We start from the raw sequence: 22,638 nt of genomic DNA, 5'->3' as shown, positions 1-22,638 counted from the left end.
TTAGCATGAGAAATTATTTCATTGCTCCTACTGGCATGCAAACTTAGCCAGTTCCTGTCACTCACCACACATCCCTGCCACGGAGCCTGCAGGCTCTGAGAAGGGTGATGCTGTCCTGCATAGCTGACTCATTTCATTTACAAAGAATACTTAGAGGAAATACTTAGATAACTCCAGTTGTGTTCTGCAGAAGTGGGTGTCACCTGTTTGTTTCTTTCCACGGTATAAATATGCTGGCATGTAAATTAAATATCAGTGTTCTATGGAATAGGACTATGACATGATTAAAGAAAAAATTTAATTAATCAGTCTTTACCAGCATTGCTTGGTCTTTACCAGTATTGCTTGCTGCTCTGGAAACAGTCAGCAGAGTTGGCTTCCAGATGGGCTTATTTAAACTCCTGCACAAGCAAGAAAGAACTCTTTAAACAGGAAATATGAATGGCATCCAAAGCATTAGATCTTCATCCCATTGAAGCTGGGCCAGTAGGTAGGAGACTTCCCTTTGTGACTGAGTTTCATTTTGTAAAATAACTGGATACTTAGCAAAAGCTTAACAAGACTGAAGAGTCCCTATTACCAGTGTTGGGGAGTATAGATCACAGTGCCTTCCCTTGACAGCTGCTGCCTTTGCATAAATACACTGTGATTAGCATGGTCAGCATCCAGCTCATTCAGTGATGTGACAGAAGAATAATTTCCCTAAAGAACAGTAAGCAGAAGAGTGACATTTTACTCCAAAAACTTAAAATTTCAATTGTCAAGTAGAAATCTACATAGAAGCCAGTAAGGCTGAGAAGTTACAGCCATTCCAGAGCACACATTGGCAGGATTCTGCAATATTCAAGGCCTCGTCAAAGATTCATGAAACTAATTTCTGGTGCTTAGTAGGGAGAGGCTTTTACTAATAGTCAAATTTTCATGCAGGCAAGATCTTTCTCAGGTTCAATCAAAAAGACCATCTCTCCCTATGAACTTTACCTTTTTAAAATTAAAAACATTACAGCTACAGCACCACCAATCAAGGTAATTTCAAATTAATAAAATGTTAGAGCACAATTGAAAGGAATTCAGAATTTTAATATAATAACTCAAGAATTTTACACCAACCTCACATTCAGCATACACATGCATTAATTTAGGAAAAAGCTTTCAGAAGTTAGCATCAAGCTACGTGATGAGGAAAGTTTGAAGTGAGCATCCAAGAGCTACAGGGAGCCAGAGAGGAGAAAGCCCACAGCTCTGTGTGTGGTATTACTCTGCATTCTTCACACATTTAATAGCAGCTTTGGTGGCAGCTGCAGCTTGCACAACCAAGCAGACCAAACAGCTGTTTGTAATCACTGATAATTCATGTGAAAAGTGAATTGTCCTCACTACTCCCTATGGTTTGGCCAATGTTTGTTACCTATATTCCCATGGAGAATCACCTCAGACACACATCATGATTGTCCTTTACTCAGAGAATCTGTGTGTAAAATGGCTGCATTTAGTTCTCCATGAAGCTGTGACTAAAGCTTTGTCCATCTGATTGCCCAGGGATGTAGACAAAAAGGATCCTGGATGGACACAGGGCACCCATCAGCAGTTGCATCTTCTTCAGAAAGTGCTTGTGAGCAATGGTGTCCTAACTCACCTGGTGCTGGCAGTAACACCCAGAGGGGGAGAGGAATGGCCTTGGAGGGGAGGATGCTGCCAAGGGCTCAGCAGGAAGGCCCTGGAACTGAAAGAAAGAAAGAAAAAGCAAAAATCACAGCTGGATGAACAGCTGGCCTTGTGCTGCTCTGCAGGGGGACACTAGGCATGGATTCACAACAAACGGCTGAATGAGTGAAAAAGCAAAAACAATATAAAGAGGAAATCAACAGCAGTGAAACTTTCTTTGAAGCTGCCCAGCAATAGCAATTACATGGTTTTGTCTACATAGGTGGACTGGGACTTAAAGAAGCTTGAGTCTCCAGTTTCCTATTATGGTGTGCATTCCATAAGGCAAGATTCAAACTCAGTACTTACAGTTCTGGATGTAGAATGCATTTATTGCCATAGCCCCTACAGCTAGCAGCCTGCTCCCCAACCACTGGCATGAGTGAATGAATGAATGAATAATTTTGGATGAAAGTCACATTAGTTTATGGATATACAAGGCCTACTTATCTCTTAATAGGTCTAAGAGAAGATATAAAATGTAATGTTAAATTACAGAGTTCTTCCTAAATCAGAACACTCAATGTATGATTGATCAAGTATGTTTTCACATTCTTAGGTTTCTTTAATTTATTTTAAAAGTCAAAAGACACAAGACTGCATGAAACAATGGGAAGACATCTCATCAGCTCATTTCAGAAAGACCTCTATAAGCCATATGGAAATGTCACGTTAAAATACAATTTGACATTTTAAAATGTCACAAACTGCCTCCACCTCTTGATTTAAATAATTTGAAACACAGGTTTTAGTTTGTAGTTTGTACAGCACTTTCTGCTAAGCACTATGCTGAAACTCTAATTTAGACCCATCTCTTTGCACTAAGCCCAGTGATGCCTTGTTTTAGCTTTCATGTTTTACAGATTCTGTACTGCATTAATATATAACTCTGAACTTCATATAAAGTGTTAGCAAGTTCTCTTCAAAGTTTAGTTAGACAAAACAATCTTTTTCCAACCTGAGAACCAAGGACACCGCTGCAGCTTCAAGCTCAAAAAGTGTAAAAAACAGTGAATTGAGGAGAGCAATCTTGGAGGATGGGACTGCATAACCTGGAATTGGACAATTAACCCCAATATGGAAATGGACCAGGACTTTTAAAAGTGTGAAAACTCGTGACTTGGGTCCGTTTTGGGTCCATCTTGGGTGGAGCCACAGCCAGGCTCTTGCACTGCCCAATGTGTGTCCTTTGAAGGCCTTTTAATAAATACCTATTTCATTCCTTCAACACTGTCTAGCCTCTGTTCCAGGTAGTCTCTTCAGGCATCACCAGAACATGCAAGGTCAAATATTAATTTAATGGAATGAAGGTAAGAATTTTATGCTGGCATTTGCTATCTTGAACAGCCATCACTGACAACTGATCCATGAGCATCTCAGTACTCAGCCTTTGTGAACGTAAATACACCTACTGGTGCTCCAAGATTTTAATCAGCTCCTTCCAGTGAGACTTTAGAACCTCATGGTATGAACTAAACAGGAAAACAACATGAACCAGAGGAACATAGAAAGAAACTGTGAAAAGGCCCTACTTCAAAGAAAAATATTAAAATAACTTTTTATGTACAGGTAAGCTGATCTTTCTACTGAATTAATGGTTATGTGAAGTCTGCAGTGAGTCAAATATAAGAACATTTATCTACCTGAATATATTTAAATAGTTACTAATGACTCATATGAAAATATTTCGTTTTTCTAGAAGGCTAGAAGATTGCACATAGTTGTGCAACACAATGGTTGTTTCTCAGTGTAGCTCCATATAGGGCAGCCTTCCACACTAAACAACAAAACTTGGGCTTGAAATGCAAATACAACCAAAAAAAAATGACTCATCAGGGATCCAAATATATTGCCAAAAACTTAGCAAGCTTTCAGCTTGTCATGAGAAGCAGCAATAAATGATAAATGCAGACCCAGTATGCCTTATTTTCAAAACCTGACAAGCCCACAAAACCAGACTTGCTGTAGTGCACTCTATTGCAAAAGCCATCAGTGCTTGTTTGTTCAAAATAGAAACTGTCAATACTGTAAGAGCCAACCAGGCTCTTACAGTTCAGTGCAGATGGTGCCTCAGACTCATGCAAATGTCACAGAGTGGCTGTGCAGAGCTGGCAGGACACTGTGAACATTTTTGGCTGCACCTTTTGAGTTTTGACATTCCAAACATCAAGCATTTCTATTCAAGTAATTGCAAAATTTACACCAGGAGCATTTTAAGAGCTGTAGCTCTGCTACAATTTGAACAACTACGGATGTCAGACAATAGACACTTGAGAACAGAAATGGGCAACACATGACCTTGCATTTGCAAGGCAAAGCTTGTCAGATCTTGGGCTCCACTGCCGGTTACAGCTCCATTTATGAGAAATCATGTCGGTGAAAGTGAAAGGCACATGCAAGTTTCTTTTTCTTATCTACTGATATCGCTGGTTTGCCAATATGTTATCTAGACCCCTATAAAAATAATACTGTGATTACTAATAACGATCATAAATGTGGGTTAGGTATTTTCAATTTTGATTTCATAGATTTTTAAAGCAGAGGGAGAATTGAACAGTTGACCCTACTGTTTGATACAAACCATTGGTTTATTTGCATTCTGGTACCTCTGGCTCTCCCTTTGCTGGGAACTCAGTGGTGTTTCAGTCCACTCCAGACCACAAGAACTTCCAGCACTTACCAGTGGAGCTAAGGAGGCTGAAGCACACTTACTACTGCTTTCATGCTGTCATTTAATGGAATCAGTTTTACATTCATTTCTGGCAAATTAAATACTTGAGTGAGTGTCTGGGGATAGCAAAACTATTCTCCAGGCCCCTTTTATACCTCCATCCAGGTCTGTGAACAGCAGTTAAGCATATTGATGAAGGAATTAATACCTTTGGGCAGACATTTTTCAAACGCAACTGGGCTGGCTCAAATCACTCTCCAGTTCCACTGCTCTTCCCTGCCTGGAAAAATTAAGCATTCAAGTATCTAGGTAGATTCAGAATACATAATGTGGATAGTTCACAAACACTTCGGCTGGCCCAGTTAAGTAACAGTATATACTGCTGATAAAACCAGTGCTGCTCAGTATCAATCACTGATTCTTCTGACTGAAGGGTGCATTCCCTGTTTTGATGGGTACACAGTGCCTTCTGAAAAATGCCACACACTTCAGGCCCCTGTGGTATCAGCCCAAGTAATGGTCATAGCAACTTCCAAAATCAAAACTGGGAGGAACAGTCCTTATTAAGAAAATCTCTGAAGTTTACAGTCACAAGTCACAAGAGTGTTCATTTAAATAGTGCCACATTTTACTCAAAACTGGCAGTGTCTGGTGAATGTCCCTTTTGCTTGTGGCAACTTTCCCTTCTGTTTCTTAGAAATGTCATTGTACTACCCTGGGTTCTGGCTGGACACATGATTGACTGGGGAAAATTAAAATTCCAGCCAAAGGAAACAGAACTGAAAGTAACTGGAGAATCTTTCTCGTTATCTTTTGATCTGTACAATAGATAGATGTATTTTCTTCTTAAGGCTGCCTTTCCCAGATGTAAAGCAATAAAGCAATACTTCTGCAATTTCTGTCACACAGCTGTGGAGTGTTGTGAACTGATAACATTCATAAGGAGTACTTGTAAAGTCATAAAAGGAGCAGTGCCATGAAATTCTTACTCATAAACTGCAGGAAAAGTTTCTGTCCTTGAATTCCAAGCATTTTTCATGCAATGTCTTTTGCAATGTCTTCAAATTATAGTTTATGGTCTGTAATCTTACACTAAGCTAGGCTAAATTGCTGGTACGTGAGTAGGAAAGAGTGTGTTTGTTTAATATTTCATCAGAAAAGTTACAGATATATGCCTTAGGAGCAATGCTTTCATCTTTCCTGGTAGCTGTCTCTTGCAGGCTCATACTGAAGAACAAGTTTTTGTCATGGTTTTCATTTGCTGCTTTCCATTCACACGTTTATATTGTCTATAAACGTCTGGATATGTAATGCCTCAACTCAATAGCTCTCAAGTTGTATCCTCATGTTGCAGCTCTGCCTAAATAGGCAGACTGCATTTCAGATGGTAAGAAATGAGCAGGCTCTGCATGAAAAGGCCTCTAGAAAGAGACAAGTTGTGTCCTGGGTCAGTCCCTGTCCCAGTCCTACATCTGAGTTACAGGAGGGAACTTCTGCTTGTTTTTCCAGCACTTTTACGAAGTGCTACAACTTGGCTGGGCACAGTTTGGTATGTGGAAGCAGGTTAGCTCTGATCGTACAAGCACAGGAGTCCTGTGAAGGTGGGATGAGATCCCTACATTGCAGACTAGAAACTCTGAGGTGTACCTAAGCATGTCCAAATGTCTCAGAAGGATGGAGCTCCTCCTGTTGCAGAGCTGCCTTTTGTTACCTACTGCTTGGGACTGAAGCACTTCCTTTTCCCACCCCCCCTTTCTCTCTTCTCCTTCAGTATGCAGAGGCCCTGCAATAAAACCTTCTCAGTAAGAAGGAAAGGGAACTCTTTATTGCATAGAAATTATAAACCAACAGATGACTTACACCTGGGAGGTACTGCAGCTGCATTTCATCAGCCAGGAAATGTTGCATAGTCACAAAATGTTGCATATAGGAGAACTGAGACTACTTGTTTTTAACCCTCTGCCCTGTTGGGCATCAGTTTCCAAAGATGGGCTGGGTTCTCTAACTTCCCTAGAACTCAGGGCTAATTCTTTCTGTTGTTACCTCTAACATTTATTACCTCCTCAGTTTTATCCAGCACTTGACTAGTGAGATCTTTTGTGGGAATGTGGGTGTTTCAGTTTGGGGAATCAGGCACAAACACCTCCCTGGCATTTTGAAATTAGGATCTCACACCACAAACCCTTAGAAGGAAACATTCTCTGGTCTTCCTGTGAACTTGCTTTAGTCCACAGAAAGGCTTTCAAGAGCCGTTGATCTAGGGAAAGAATGAGCCTTGCCTTTAGGCCTGCAGGTTGGGGTTTTGATTTAACAGAGGTGAGCCACTGACTTCTGTCTCAGCTTCAAATACCACTTTAAGTAGCTTATCTAATAACTGATTAATGTGCAGTAAGTTAACAGCACTCAGAGGGATTACCAGAATCCAGTTTTTCCCAGCCACAAGAGACTGCTCTAGATGTTAAGTTCCCAAATACTTAACAAATACTCCTCATTCCCTCTCAGTGAGACTCTACTTACTTGTTAGGACAACTGCAAGAAAAGGGGGAAACTGAAGTTTGACTGCTCTCTGCCAAGCAGGGTCACAAATCTCACTTTTCCACCTTCTGAGGAGGTCTAAGTACTAATCAGCTGCTCCAGCAATGCTCTCTTGCTTGCTCTATTTTTAAAAGACTGCCTTTCTTCAGAGACCGATTTTTGAACAGTCTCAAGCGGGGAAAAGCTTCAGCTCTGTAGGCAATATTTCCTTACTGGCTGCTTGCATGGCACACTGGCTGCTTTAGATCTCCTTTCAGAGAAACTCTGTGCTCTCAATGTACATCAAAGAGGACCATAAACAGGTCCAGTACTTCATCTCACAAACCTCCAACTTTTCTTGGGCAACACTTAATGTTGTGACACACTTATTTTCTGGCTTTTAGCTGAATTAACTAGAACAAGTTCACCAGGTAGTGTGTTTCAGAGCAGGGCTGAAATCCATGTCCTCATTCAATGCTGCAGTTACTGGCTTGTCTTTCCTTGCTGTGCCTGTTTCCTGACCTGTAAGTGTAAAGCTGATCCTTGCAAAAGGGTTTATCATACACAAATGATGAGTGTGGTTTAACCAGCACATCGTCGTCTTTCACCCAGTGAGCTGCTCTTGTCACACTTGAGATACAAGCAGAGTAGTGAGAAAGACAAGCACACCTTTGCAGTTTGAATTGCCTTGGAAAAGCATGTGGGCTTCTTGCAGTCAGATTTTCCTGTTTTCTGTATTATGTGAGCTCACTCTAACAGTGTGTAATGATTGCTGACAAAGGATGTAAATAATACATATGAGATTTGCAGGGGGATGAAGAGGGTGGATATTACTGAAAATAACTTGGATGATAAAAGAATTAATTGAGAAGATGAACTTTCAACACACAGACTCGTTCAAATTGAATAATTTGAACAAATTTGCAGAGATCATCCAGACTCTTCTCTAAAGCACAACTTATGACAGATAATGATAGATAATAATAGAAAGCTAGTAAAGATCTTGTGAACTCTGAGCCTGTAATTACTTGCACAGTAATAAGCTGGAATGCTTTTACTAGATGTCTTCAGCATGCAGGGATAAAAACATGGTTTTTCCCTCCAGTAGAGGGGGCTTGGCAGTAAGTTTTCAAAACACAAAACCAAATTATTTCTTCAGAAATTGAGTAATACTAACATTGAACTAACTTCTGTAGGAACTTGCGTAGTATTATAGGTAAAAACAGAACTTCCTCCAAACAAGAGATTCAAATATAAACAGATGTATTTCTCGTGAGTGTTGGTCTGGCTATCTTAGTTTGCCTTTTTTCTCAGTGTGGCTTTTCTATTTCAGCAGAAAGCCCTTGCAGTGTGCAAATAAAGCAAGTTTTGCTCCTAATTCTTTTGAAAAACCAAGCCCAAGTTCCTGTTAAATCTGTCTCTGTAAAATACTTCAGTACACATACAAGAAAAAAACAGAGAAGGCTCTAAGGCAAAGTCCTGGTGGAAGGTTTTCCAAGACACAACAAAGGTGTGTATTTGAAGGCAGAGCATCTCCTCTGAGTAGTCCAGGAGTTTACAGTACAGGTATTTGAGGCCCTAAACAATTGACATGAATCTGGATAGCCAAAAGAGACACTGGCAGCCTCACAGTATGGGTGAGACCAAAACTGTGGATGTAATCCATGGTGGTACAAAAGCCCTGAAGCTAATGATTAGTGTTAAGTTGCACATAGTGTTATGTAAAGACAAAAGAGTGACACAAATTTCCTTTTAAATTAAAACAGGCTTGCTAGTCATCTGGTAAATTCCCCTTTTTCATGGTTAATTTGACTTGTCCCCCAAGTACTGTTTCCTTGCTTAATTTCAACTCTAATAGGGGAAAAGTACAGGCAGGTGCATTTGAAAACCTGGGATTATATTATCTTTATTATTTCTGATGAATAGTCTTACTCCACATGTGACTACTTGAAAATGGCACTGTTCAGTGCTGTTCAAAAGCTGCTTCTTTTACTTCTAATGAGAACTAGCTATCAATTTTAATGACAGATTCTGGTAAATGTAATTTCACCTCTGTGGCCTTCTGGTGAAGTAAATATTGAAAATAATGATGCACAGGAGTAACTCAAAATGAAATTCATGCCAGATGTAGCAGAAGGTGCAAATGACTCACCATGACCAATAAGGGTGCTGCACTTTCCCTCTCTGACGTGGGCATGGGCTGTCCTGTCACAGCCACAGGCAGCAGACACCTTGCAAGACGCTGGGAGGTGCAGCACTCCCAGTACTGGGTCCTGCCCACTCACTGCCCTCACTGGTCATTCTGGTGAGCTCTTCTCAGAAGGCAGGATCTCAGCACCCACTGAGATTTGTGGGGCGCCACTCAGGTAGCCCCATAATTTTCCATAATTACTGATACACTTAAAATAAGAGTATGTGGGGGAGGAAGAGGAGGAGGAGGAGGAAGAGAGTTCTGGTCACCTGGTGAAATAAAATTACCATGTAGAGTGGATATCAGAGTGATCAGATTGTCTATTAAACCTCCTATTTGGAAGTGGATGTACTATGTGCTGACACTATTTCTGGTATTTCTGGTAGAGGAAAAAGGAGTTTAGGGCAGTTCATTGGGAGGAAGGGGGATGGGGCAGGTCATTGTGTGTCCTTGGTCCCCAAGCCAGAATCCCAGTTGATGGCACCAGCTCTGAGAGATGGTGAGTCCCAGCCCCTTCTGCCTTCGAGTCCCCTGATCCATGCCAATCTCCAGCACTTCCATGCACTGATGTCAGCTCCCCCTGTCTTTGGATCCAGTGTCCTCTGCATCCCTCACACCATTTCTCCAATGGCAGGTCTCCAGTGCCAGCCACCCCTCAGCTCCCTCTGGCCTCTGCAATAATTTGAGTTCCTTCCTCAGGAATCCCCTCCTCAGGTGCACTGAGGAAAACCCTGACTCCTCCTTTTCAGAGAGGGCTGCAAAACACACCAAGTCCTCCATCACTCAGCTCTGTGAGGGCAGCACGGAAGGACTTGACTGAGTGTCAGCTTTGGTAAGGCCATGCCCTGAAGAGCACTGCTGTGGGGGGCACTGGAGGGGACTGGGGAAGAGAAAAGAGAAGAAAAGTGGGCAGTTATAGGAATTTGCAAGAAAAAGAAGAATGTACTTTGATGTTAATGACTTGAGTCAGAATACAAGGAGGCTGAACTTCCCAGAAAGGAAGTTCACTAACAAGGAACCACAGATAACCTTCAGATGCCAAACTGAAAACTCTGGAGAAAGTAGACAATTCTCAGAAGGAAAAAAAAAACCCTGTACAAAGTATTCTTAATATAACAGAGAGAAAGAAAGCAAAAGGCAGACTGACTTTGAAACTAAAAGAGGTATTAAACAGAAATTAAAGGGTCACTTAGATAACATCAGGCTGGAAAGCAGAAAAAAACAGAGGAGAGTAAATTTTAAACCTGGTCCATAGATATTTGTTCACACAAAGAAAGGTCAGATGAGACAATGTTCCAGCACCATTATAGAGGAAACCAATGAGTTAGCTGGGACTAGCACAGTGGGAGTACAATAAATAAAATAAGAAAAAGGACTTTGGATGAGAAGAGACAGGTAGTAACAGAAGTGTAAAGAAAGAAGCATAAGGAGCTTAAGCAAAAGCAAAAAAAAAGGAAAAAGAAAAGGTAGTTTCTGAGTATTCTTCCACATTAAATAAAAGTAAAAAAAATTTGATTTTTAGGCCATCAAGAGATGCATGTAAGAGCCCAGTAAAAGTATGTGAATATAAGTCCCAAGAACTTTCACATGAAAAATGCAGACACTTCATTTTGCAGGCATGGCTGGGGTCACTGCTAACCAGGCAAGAAGTCTGAGCAGTCCTGTTGGGTCTACTGTGACATCATTACCTTAAAACAATAAAAAGTAATGGGTCATATTTTCACAACTTCATTCCTCCAGGGATGAATGGAGCCCCTCTTGGTATGGTGCAAAAAGAGAAGTAAAACCACCCAACTAGAAAAGGGTGTCTGTGCTGAGTTCCCAGTGACTGCAACGGCTGAGTCACAGTGGGTTCTTGGACATGCAGGGGAGTTTTAGCAGGAAACCGCCTACCACTTTATTTACAGCTCTCCTTCAGCTCTGCCACTCGACTCAGCTCAGGAGATGATTTTATCATTCTACATGTTGTGGATGCAGTTGCACAGAGACACTTTCCAAAAGGCCACATATGTTTAGAGTTGGTTTTTCATGAGGTTTCAATACATTCACTTCGGATGGAAGAAATACTGCCCCTTCTGCCTCCTTCTCTCCATTGACTCAGATTTGTTTGAGTCATCCCTGACCTGCACAGATGCTTTGCATTGCTCAGCTCATCTGTTTAGAAACCAGCATGCTGGCAGTGTGTGCCTTGTGAGCACAGGCAGATGCAGTAGTACAAAAGCACTAGTCTTCAAAATTTGAACACTTCTGGTGTCTTGTGATTAATTTTAAGTAATGCAGGAGTTCCAAGATCCAGAAAAGCAGGGGGAACCTCGGTTCTGCCAGCCTATCCTGCCTCAACACAGTGATGTCCACATTGAGCACCTGGGAGAGTCCTGCTCTCCCACATGAAGCACATTATCTATTTGGCAATTAACATAATTAAAACAACAGTAAGTTTGTATTTAAAAAAAAAACTATTCTGGAATGCTAGCAAAGTTTCTTCTTTGTAGAACACAGAATTATCTAGGAAACTGTGTTAAAAAAATGTAATTGTTTGCAAATTCCAGCCCTTAAAATTGAGACAGGGCCTGGCTTGTGTTTCCTGCCAATCCTGTCCTAGTTTTGTGAGAGTCAATATCACACATTTCCCCAGCACTCCTGTGTCAGTCAGTGAGCACATGTCTGAGTGGGCAGATTTCAGGTTGCATATGCAAATATAAATCAGATATTGCCCAGTTTTTCAGTTCTTGGCTTTGTAACCACATACCATCAGTGTGGTGTGTACCAGGGTACAGGATGGCAAGAAGGCTATGGTACGTGCTCTACTGAAATGCAAACTCCTGATTAGGAGAACAGAAGAGGAAATGGGGTAATGATTCTCTGGAAGAGTGATGGGTTCTCTGCACAGCCTCATGACTGCACTGAAATCCCATTTTCAGAGGGAAATGGCTGCTAAATCCCCGGTGATGAGGACTTGTCTCCAGTCATGGAGTGCTCCTCAATGTGGCAAATCCAGTGGAGAAAAACGCATAGACCCTCCCAAATCTGATTCTGCCTGTACAGGCATCTGTCATATTTCCCCAGCCCTGAGAAGGGGGCTGGGAAGAGATAAGGGAACAAACAAAACCCAAGAAGAAACCTGTTTCTGTCTGCATATAGCAGTATACAGAATAGTTTATGTAAATTAGAATCAGCTACAGGGCTTCTGGGAAGTTGCCAGTGACACTGTCAGTGTCTCAAAGTTAAGGTATGAGTGAAATTAAGAAAGTCTTTTAAAGCTGTTTCTAAATAACCAGTACAAACATGCAGTTCATTCAGCAAGAATTCCTTTGGCAATCCACACTGGCAGCTTCAGACACTCAGGATCACTTTCTCTTTTTTATGGTGCACAAAACTCTGCTTGTGGGTCATTTTTTGAAGCCAGATTCAGCTTTAGCCCTGCCTTTTAAGATCACAATTGAGAGATCATCATAGGCAGAGCAGAGAAAGGACGGTGTGTGAATCATGAGAGATTATCAGTTTGCCAAAGCCCTGCAGGCTGTACCACTCTTGGCGTTTTGTGCAGCAGGTCTGTCACATGAAGAGGATTCATACATGACCTGAAACAACTCAGTGAGTGCAACTCTCTAACAGCCAATGGGTTTTACCTTCCCAGGCTCCAGTCCAGTGTCTCCCCCTCCCCCAGATCACAGCCCTCCTACTCTTTCCCCACCATCACAACCACACATTGGTTCAAAATGAACAGAAAATAGCCACACTCAGATCTGCCTGGCACCCGCTGGCGGAAACTGGGAATTCACTGGAATTCATGGAACTGGAGACAGGTCCCACACAGGTTATGCCCCTGATGCCACAATTTATCTGCACAGAGTTTCATGTATGTAGCTCAGTTTCCCTGAAATTAACCTTTAAAAAAAAAAGAAAAGGGAAAAAAAAAAAGAAGAAATAAAACCCACAGCCTTTCGGGGGATCAGAAACCAATTTCAGGAAACGTTACCAAGTCTGATGGTAAATGCAGCCACTGAGATTAAATGCATTCTTCTCTGTGTGTGTCTGTGTGTGTATTGGACCAAGTATTTTATAGAACTTCCTAGAAACAGAGGAGGAAAAGTGTGGAATGCTATGACTTACTGCTGGAATACCCAATGCACCCTTATTAGTGGTGAGCTATTTTTAGTATATTAGTATATTTAGCCTTGCCCATGAGCAAGCAAGAAGTGAAGACTTTTTTGATTCAGGCAAGCTGCTTTTTCCAGCCCTGACACTTGAAACTCTCCAGTGCAGGGATCTCTTAGCAGCCCCTGTGTGGGGCTGCCCTGGTCTCTGACCCAATGGTCAATCAATGACTGTCCTGGGGAAAATGGGACACTAAGAAAGGAAGGATAAAATACCAAGGAATAAAAAACCAGAACTAAACTGGAGAAGTTAGGCAGCGTCTTTTCAGCTAATTCAAAATTTGTAATGCAAGTGTATCCAGAAGAGAGTTTTGAATGTCTTTGTCCTTAATCTCTTCAAAAATAGGCTATTTTTAGCAGTAGATCTAAGGTCAGAACTGCTCTATTCTGGCTGCAATCCTGCTTTTCTATTTTGCTAAAAACATCTACTTGGAGATCTCTGCCCAACTGCCACTGGCAGCATTTTGGATGCAGAAGTCAAGTCTGCGTGTGAAGTCACATTTGCATCCTCCTATAGCCACAGTACATCCATCACATTCCTAATGGGATGTACCACATGCACAACAGCACCAACTACAGAACAAAATGTTCACCTTGCACAACAAAGAAACAATTTCTGGGCCACTTCCAAAGAACACAGCCACTGTACTATTGTTGCTGTCTTTATGCACCACTGGAACAGGAAATCTTCTGAAGGGCTCTGATGAAACTCCTGCCAGGTCTTTAGCGAAGAAGTCTAAACTCGCAGAAATCTCCTCCTGATGAGAGCACAGACTCTGAGCATGGACTTGGGAAGACACTGGGGCATTTTTAATGTAGCCAGAAATTCTGGGTGTCTGGCTGGCCTCTGAAGCTCAGCAAACCTCTCAGGATGTGCAGGACCTTGTTTGTAATTGCTCCACCTTTGCCAAGGGTAAGGACAGCACTGTATGAGGATTACAAAGGATCTAACTGCAAAAAGTACTCGCTGTAATTTAACCTTTCCTACAGACCCAGGAAGAGAGTATATAAACCTATTTATATAGGAAGTCTTGAGAAACAGCAATATTTAATTTAAATTTACATTAAATTTACATTCATACATTCTTTGGTATTTCTTGTTAGTATTGTAGTAGGTGCTTAATTTTATCTATTTGCCTATAAAAGCTCTTGAGGGAAAAAGCCCCAACACTTGGCATGGGAAGAATTATATCTACTTTTTCTTTACAAGTTATCACATAACTAATCTCAATTTTTAAACTGGTAATTAGAGAAATCTGATTATGGAACTTCAGCTTAGATATGGACTAAATCAGCAACTACCTGAAGGCTGTATTTAATTTATGTTGGATGAGGCCGCAGTGTCAGGAATATACAAATCATTTTGTTTAGAATTAAATCCTGAAGGTCACAGACACAGTTTTGGTACTGCTGCAAAAACAGAGAGGTAACTCAGTCCATACTCCAGAGGTATAAGACAGAGCCAGTACAGGGTAGCTGGAGCAAAGAACTAAGGAGAAGTACAAATTAAAACTGTTCTCCTGTAACAATAGCTCCAGTTACCTTTCCAAAAGGTTTTTCTGTCAGTAAAGGTGTATTAGAATTACCTGTTACCTACATGTCCAGTAAGATTTTGAAAGTCATCTTGGCAAGCTCAATTTAATTTATGTGATTAAGGGTAGGGCTTCCTCTAGACTCATTATCAGAAATTTTGCCAGCATTTTCTTGTGACGTTACTGTGAACTGAAATAGATCTGCAGTTGAAATGCAGCACAGCACTCATTTCCAGTTTAACACAAGCGACAATAGGACTTCTTGCACTCTCAGAGGACAAAGTGGTCCTGGAAAAGTGAGTCACCACAGACAGAAACCCTCCCTTACAAGAGCAACTTCGTGAGATTTCTCCAGGACTCCTGCAGGAAACCCTCCAGGCTGGGCACTCTTCCCACTTTCATATTCTTAATTATCTAATTTACTGATAGAGGACATCAAGGCCTGCATGCTAAGCTACACTAATTTTACATAACATAATATTTCTTCTCAATTAATCCAAAAGTGTGTGTGGTGAGGTCTGTATATAACTAATAAAGAGATTTCTAAAATTAGAAAATGCTTCATTAATATTGTTGGGTGATGTTTCTTTAGCATGAGATGCCAAAAATTCTGCATTTAAAGGACTTTTTTTATCTTTCATCAGAAACTGTCAGCTTATTCTCCTGATTCCTAGAAATTTTCCTGGAGCTGGAACATAGTGAAGCTAATCCATTTTGCACTCAGCTTGTTGAGTTCACATGTAAAATTGGCTGAGGTTTGCAATAAATCTGGAGAGAGAAAATGTCTGAAGAAAAAATCCAATTCTTTTTCCACAAAAGCAATTATGGTGGGGGTTTTTTTTCCTTTTTTTTCCCTGCAAATGAGGAATTAATATTTGTAGTCTGGAGAAAACTATTGACCCACCTATCACAACCTATCCTTTCTCCAGGGACAGGAGGAACAGAAATCTAGATAATTTCTCAATACTTTGAAGAGCATAAGCCAATAATAAAATCTATATTGGATCAATCTGTACAGTAGAATAAAAGGTGCACATTCAGTAGTTTCTATTTGTTGGGTTATTAGATACTGCAGAACTTAATGTATTCCATAATCAGAAAAATTCAGTGGTTTATGATTTGGGATTTGACTGCAACTGTAAAAAAGATCTGTCAGTGAAGGTGGATTACAATCACAGTAGGAACACAGACGTGAGCATAACATGCCCATGGAAGATCTTTGAGTGTTAATACTGATTTATTCAGATTTAGTCATCCAGGCTTGATGGCTTCAAGTTTTAAAAATCCAACCAAATCATCTGAAAGTGTCTCAATGAATTGTGAAAGAAATAAGATTGTCCACCTGGATCTCTCTGAGAAGCTGCAAAACACTGCTTTGCCATCACCTTCTCCATTTCTCAACTTCCAGTGTGCTAATTCTGTCTCCTGTAACAGCACCACACAGGTCTTTGTTCACTTTAAGAACAAGATCACTTTTTCCTTTTAATTTGGACTGTAGAATCTCTCTACATTCAAAGAAATGGAACTGAGATTTGGATCCATTTGACCATATTAAGAATGAATTTTATTCAATTCTGTGGACTGAAAACCAAAGATGAGGGAACACTTGAATAATTTCCTTTACCTCACCCCAACCATAAAAATCTCCTCATGTGTTGATTATGCCCAAGAATAAAATACATCAGAAACTGATTCCACAATCCTTGATTTACTTCAATAGAAGCTCAGCATTTGCCTCTGGAATCATGGGAGCACCAGGAAGATCATCACCACTGTCCACCTGCAGCAGCAAATGAAAATTTGTAATCATGTAAATCATTCAGGACAATCTAAACTGACACTGAAAGGAAGGAGAAGTGGTGGGAAATGCCTGAAAGAATGAGAAACTATAAAAGCAGAGAGTGAAGGTACCATTGAAATAGTAAAAAAATATATCCTTTTTGGATTAATTGATGTTTTTCTTGGTATCCTCAATGTTCCCACTCAAAAATAACTTTTTCCCAAAGCTCATGACCTCTCCCATTCACTCTTTCCAGTCAGAATCCCCTTCCCGTATTTCATGGACCTGTATCTGCCTGAGGACTTCAACTGCATGTACAAACCATAACCCTGGCTCCAAAACCCACAGCACTGTTCAGCACCTCAGCTGACTTTCCTGTGCCAAGTTACCACTCTCCTTTCATGGGCTTGGATCTGAAAAGACTCAAGAACAGGGAGCTGGAGAAAATGTGGCTTCAAGCAAGGGAGAGAGTGCTGGGGAGCAAGCAAAGCAATGGAAAGGGAGTAGAGCTCTGTACTGGCTCAGTCTGGAAAAGATTATTCCAGTCTTTTATTTCAGCCAGAATTGAATAAAATTAGCAATTGGCTCTGAAATTCAAGGGCTGTGTTCCTCTAACCAGCACTGAAAACTCTGTAGTCCAGTAGGTATATCTGAAAGCCAAACTAGGTTCATATGCTTCTGCTTCAACATGTCCAGCCCAGTATTTATTGCTGCAGTTTCCCTGAACAGCACCCTGCTACCTCTGCAATTAGCACCAACATTATTTTTAGGAATCCAAAGTTCCTTCATCAGTTGTGGAGTATGCACATACAGACACACTCATGCACAATCCAGCATGACAATATTTGTCATTTGGATGAAAAAACCACCAGAAAGCAAGCTGCCCTTTCACAATAATTTTATCAACAATTTGAGACTTTCCCTTTTCCCCCCCATTCAACTAATTACAAAGAAGGATGTCTAAACTATTGAAATGCAGAAAGCCCAAACCACATTTTCATGTGGTTAAGTGCTCAGCATTTGAATTCATGAGACGACTGCGAGTCTTGATTTGACTTAGTTAATATCAACAAGGAACTTCCACTGAACATCAGACAGGATCCATTTAGTCTGGGCTCAAGGAAACCAGCATTAACTACCCTGAGAAAGTAATTAACATCATTTAAAAGAAATAATTCCAGAATAGCCAGCTGAGAAACTTTCCTCATAGCCTCAGACAGTTAATTTATTGCTTATTTGAAAAATAGGAGTTTATATCTCTTACAGTGAAGTATTTCAGACAACATGGAGTATTCACAGGAACTTAAGGGACAGAGAGGCTCAGCTGTTACTCGGCCTTAGTCCACAATTAAGCTTAATGTGCTTAACTTCCAAACCCCACAGTTCTCCATTCTAGCAAGCACATGTGCACATCCTTTTTAGAAGATAAAACCACTAATTCCTCTCTTACATTCCATCTGGATGGGATCTGACTTGTACATTCTCTGCAGAACAGCACAAATTCCAGTTCAGACAGAAATAATTATTGCTGTACCAACTGACTTGTCTAGGTAGACGCTTATCAAGGCTTGATAACAAATTGGTGACATTCTCAAAATGTATTTTGTTCTAATAATGACAAATTTGCTGTGACTGACACACACTCATTTGCTGTGGCCAGACACACATTGTTCTTCAGTGATACCTAGCATGATAACTAATACAGTGTAAAGTGAGTCACATCCGTAGCTGTTTTACCTGGAAGAGTTAAATAAAAGGGTAACAAGGTGAGCTGTATTCATCAGGCCCACTTTATTACCTCTTAACTTAGAAAATGATTGACTGGATAGCATGGGAATGGAGATGTGTGAGGAAATTTCTTGTCACAATAGCTGCATCTCATAGACACGTCCTGTTTAAATGCATCAAACTCTAACCCAAATACTTTGTCAAAGTGGGTGACAGAGGTTCACACTTGGCTCAGTGCTGCTGGTTTCACTGCATCTGAAAGCAGACTCAGAGACAGTGTGGTGTCTAATTTACTTGCAAAATCAAAGAATTCCGATTTCAAGGGTTTCGTTTAAATGAAAATTCAGATTCTGGAGAAGAAAACAAAACCCACTAAAACAGGAAGGATGGTATTGTGGTTAAGTTTCTAGTATAGGGCTGTGAAGACCTGAATTATGTTCCATTCCTAGCCCTTCTGCAGACTATCTCACTCTCTGACTTTAAGCAAATCACTGAATCACTTGGTGCTTCATTTCCCCTTTTCTAAAGATGTTGTTGATGATTTGATCAGTTCAGATACTGAGCACATTCATGTAAGAGCTACCATGCACAATATCAGCACAAGAGAGGCTCTAACCTCAAAAGACTAATAGTCAAAATATGTGACCCTAATTACTGAACTGTTTTTGCAAGAAAATAGCAATTCTATATTAATTCCCACACTGATCACCGACTTGCTATTCCAAACTCTAAACAACATGCTGTCCCACAGACACATTGGCCTGCCCATTAATCCAGATTCATGAAATAATCTGTGGCTGCTTCTATTCTCAAAAGCTAGGAAAAAGCTAAAATGGGGAGTGCTGATTTCCTAAGATTTTCAGGTTTTCTGATTTTTTTTTCCTAGATGACTGTCCCTGCAGCGAGGATGAATTCAGCAGGGCGTGGAATGCCCCATAATGGAATTTATACAGGGGAATACCACACACAGTATCACAACCTCCTCTCTCCTGGTGGTTTCAGAAGGTGAGGAAAGGCTTGGAGCACAAATAGAGGAAGTTCTGAATTATTCCACTGTTAGTTGGGCTAAGAGTGTGGGGTTTGGAAAACTAACCAACAGGCAAATGACTCATATATCCCCAACAGACACTCTCCTGCCTTCAAAACCATGTTCAGAACCATGGTTTTTTCTCTTGTTGCCTCCTGGCAGACCTTACCTGGCATGCCTATTCCCAACGCTTTCTAAACAGATTCCCTGTCACCTTTGTCCTGTTTCTAGCCAGTAAGCCATGCTCCTGCTACATGAATGCCCAGCAATTCCTCTGAGTTTTCTGTCATTTTTCAAAACAATGTCTACAAAATAGGGCTAAGGACTTTTATTTTTAACAAAAGCTGAGTTTGTTCTTTATCCTAGCTTTTGTAGGTTTACTGATATGAACCTTCAGAGCAAAAGCATTTGCTTTCCTGCTCTAGAAACAAGGGAGAAAGGAAGATGGGGTAATGTCTCCCAGTAATTTTCTCTTCAGATTTTGCTTTTCTTTTCTGAGACCATCAGCAGGGAAGGGAACACAACTTGTTTCTCCAAATGGAGAAAAATAGGCATTTCACATGGAAGGCTTTACTGACCAAGCAGACTCAAAGCCTAATTCACCTTGCAAAAAAGCAGCAAATGCTCCTTAAGGTGCCAGAGCACGGATCAGAATCACCTGTAGTGGCAGCAGTGCTTTCACCTTCAGTCCTTTATCTAGAGATGTTCCCCCTGTCCAGCAGCCCTGCCCCGGTTCCCATTTCTGCGCTGCCCTCTGCTGGGTACAGTGACCGTGCCCTGGGGAATCCTGCTGGCACAGAGCTCTTCCCAAGGCACACACTGCCGGGGGGGTAGGGCGAGGGGGAGGATGCAGGAAAGGAAATGGAAGAATGGGGATGGAGGGTTGCAAAAACTAAACATGAGTGGGTGAAAATGAAGATTTCCCAAGAAAGCTCAACTTGTGGGACCCTCACATCTAAACCCTCAACACCTACCACAAAAACTTCAACTCACTGTGCAAATCTCCTTCACACAGTACAGTTGAAGCCCACTTCTCCTGGGCAAGCCTTTCTAAGGCACTTCATGGAGCACCCCAAACCACTCTCGCTGTGATTCACATAGGGATGGTGTCAAACTCCATAAGCAGCAGCCTGACACACTTGGCTTCTGGTGTCCAAGCTGGCACATTCAGTCCATCACTCTCCTCTGCAGCTGGGAGTTCACCTACCCATTTGAGCCATGCCAAGCTCTGAAGCTTTGCAACTGAATATTATTATCACATTCCTGCTCAATGAACACGAAGTTTTGGACAGACACTTTGTCAGCTGCACTACTCAGTCCATGGCTGACAGACTGCACGTGCATCTGCAGGATCTTTCTTTCCCTTGTGATCTTACAAAATTAAAAATTACATGAGAGTGAAAGAGCTTTCCTGGCACATCTACAGCAACCTTCAGCCAACTCTGTCTCATGTGAGAAACACACACCCACTGTGCTGCATTTCAGCCATGAAGTGCTCTGCCCCTGAAAGCCACAGTGACGGTGGGACGAGGCTGCAGCAGCAGGGAGGGAGCTCACTGAGCGCCCGGAGACTGGGGCAGAAGGTAAGAGGATCTGAGCTGTACTTTTGGTTCTGATTTGCCTTATCTTGACAGAGTTAAGCACTTCACAAACCTTTCCTTTGAAGGGTGAGAGGGAGGAAGGGGGCTTAGCTAAGTGGACTTCAAGTTATTAAGGGCAAGGCTTGGCTGTACAACCTGTGTGAACAGCAACAGTGCCTTTTCCAAACCAGCCACGACATCTACTCCTGCATGGAGCACACTGTACCAAAGCAAAGAGTGGCAATATTGCATGCTCAAATTCTATGGAAAGTTTCAGTTCCACCACTCCTTCGTGCTTTTGCTTTACACAGTAAAGCAGATGAGCTTCCCCCAGCAGCTTTTGCCAAGTCTTGACTAAAGCTCTGTTGCTCAAAACTTGAGAGAGGAGTCTGAGCATAAAGTCAATCTCTGTGCCAAGTCTTAAAATTAATGCACACCACTTATCCAAATCCATGACAACTATGCTGCTGCATGACAGAACGAAAGCAATAAATTTTGGTGGCTAAAACATCATCAGAAATTTCAAGATTGACCTATTGTACACTGGCTGCCCATTACTGTAAGGTGTTGCATTGCCATCAGGTTGTCAGTCTGTGACCACACTGGATTTTGAAAAGAATATATAGTCTTAAAGCAAGAAATACATTCCTTCAACTTTTCACTCCAAAGGACAACTCACAAGGCATTGCCAGCCCCTCTCCCCTTAATCATTTGACAGAGACATTTCCTTTGCATTGTCACAGAGCATCATGTTAACTGCAGGGAAACTTCTTGGCCTTTAAAATGTGGTGGTTATTACTTTAAGAAACATCCTCTTTGAAAGAAAGCACAATTTACTGGGCCTGCTTAAGGGGAGCACATAAGACACTGGTGTGGTATTTGAGGTTTCAAATCTCCTTCTGGGTGAGCAGGAGAGCATTCCAAGTCTCCTGCACTGACTGCTGGCAAAGTTATAAATACAGCTGGGATTTGAACAGTTACTTTTAATTTTGATTACTCTGGAGAAAACCCCGGGGAATTTCTGCTTTGAGAACTCAAACCTCAAACTGCATCTTTACAGTCTTCTCAGTGGAACGATCATAAGGTTGTCTGAATGCTTTTCACACTTTGAGACTATTGGTCTAATATTTTGTCCTTTCTTGAACATTTAAGTTATACATTAAGTCCTCTCACCTCTTCTGTCCATGCTGACCTGTTAGCTCTGAGGAGAGCAGCTATTTTCACATTAAACCCCCCTGCAGTGGTTGTTTGCTCGCTTTTCTTGCTATTTCCCCCCTTGCGTTTTGAGGTAGCTGCCAGTCAGAGCCTCATCCATCACCTACCTCTAGTGTCCCCTGGCCTCCCTGGGGCTTCAGAGCGCTCCCGTGCCTGGATTTCCCCCGCAGCACCTCTCGACCCTGCCCACAGCCACCACCTGCTCCGAAAAAAAAGCGAAAAAAAGAGTAAACCCAGCCGCAGTCGGATAGAAGAAGAGAGGCTGAAGAGCATCCCCAGCGGCGGGGCAGGGAGCCTGCGGGGCACTCTCCGGAGCCGGTGCTACAGCTGGCCCAGGGCCACCAAGCGGGAAAGCGAAAGTAACAAGCCACGTGTTTTCCGAGAAGAGGAGGAGGAGCCGGTCGAGCTCGCCGCGTTAAATAGAAAGCCGGGGCCGATGCGCGGCCACAGAGCGCTGGAGGTGCCGCTCGCCCGCCCGCCCCGCGGCAGCCCCGGCTCGCCGCGGCGCCAGGCAGGGCCCCCGCCGGAGGATGCTCGGC

The 22,638-nt window shown here is 41.8% G+C and overlaps 1 long non-coding RNA gene across 1 annotated transcript; it reads right to left on the bottom strand.

Annotated features, from left to right (window-relative positions):
* Positions 1–315: 315 nt before the first annotated feature.
* LOC117004088 lies at positions 316–22,477 on the bottom strand. The gene is made up of 3 exons (XR_004419584.1): positions 22,207–22,477; positions 1,637–1,723; positions 316–401 (listed from the first exon to the last, which is right to left on the bottom strand). It is a non-coding gene; the product is annotated as an uncharacterized LOC117004088 (long non-coding RNA).
* Between the last annotated feature and the right edge of the window lie 161 nt (positions 22,478–22,638).

Source organism: Catharus ustulatus, chromosome 16, assembly GCF_009819885.2.
Source record: "Catharus ustulatus isolate bCatUst1 chromosome 16, bCatUst1.pri.v2, whole genome shotgun sequence".
NCBI lineage: Eukaryota > Metazoa > Chordata > Aves > Passeriformes > Turdidae > Catharus > Catharus ustulatus.
Note: the sequence above shows the minus strand (reverse complement) of the source record. Positions and strands in the feature narration are given on the sequence as shown.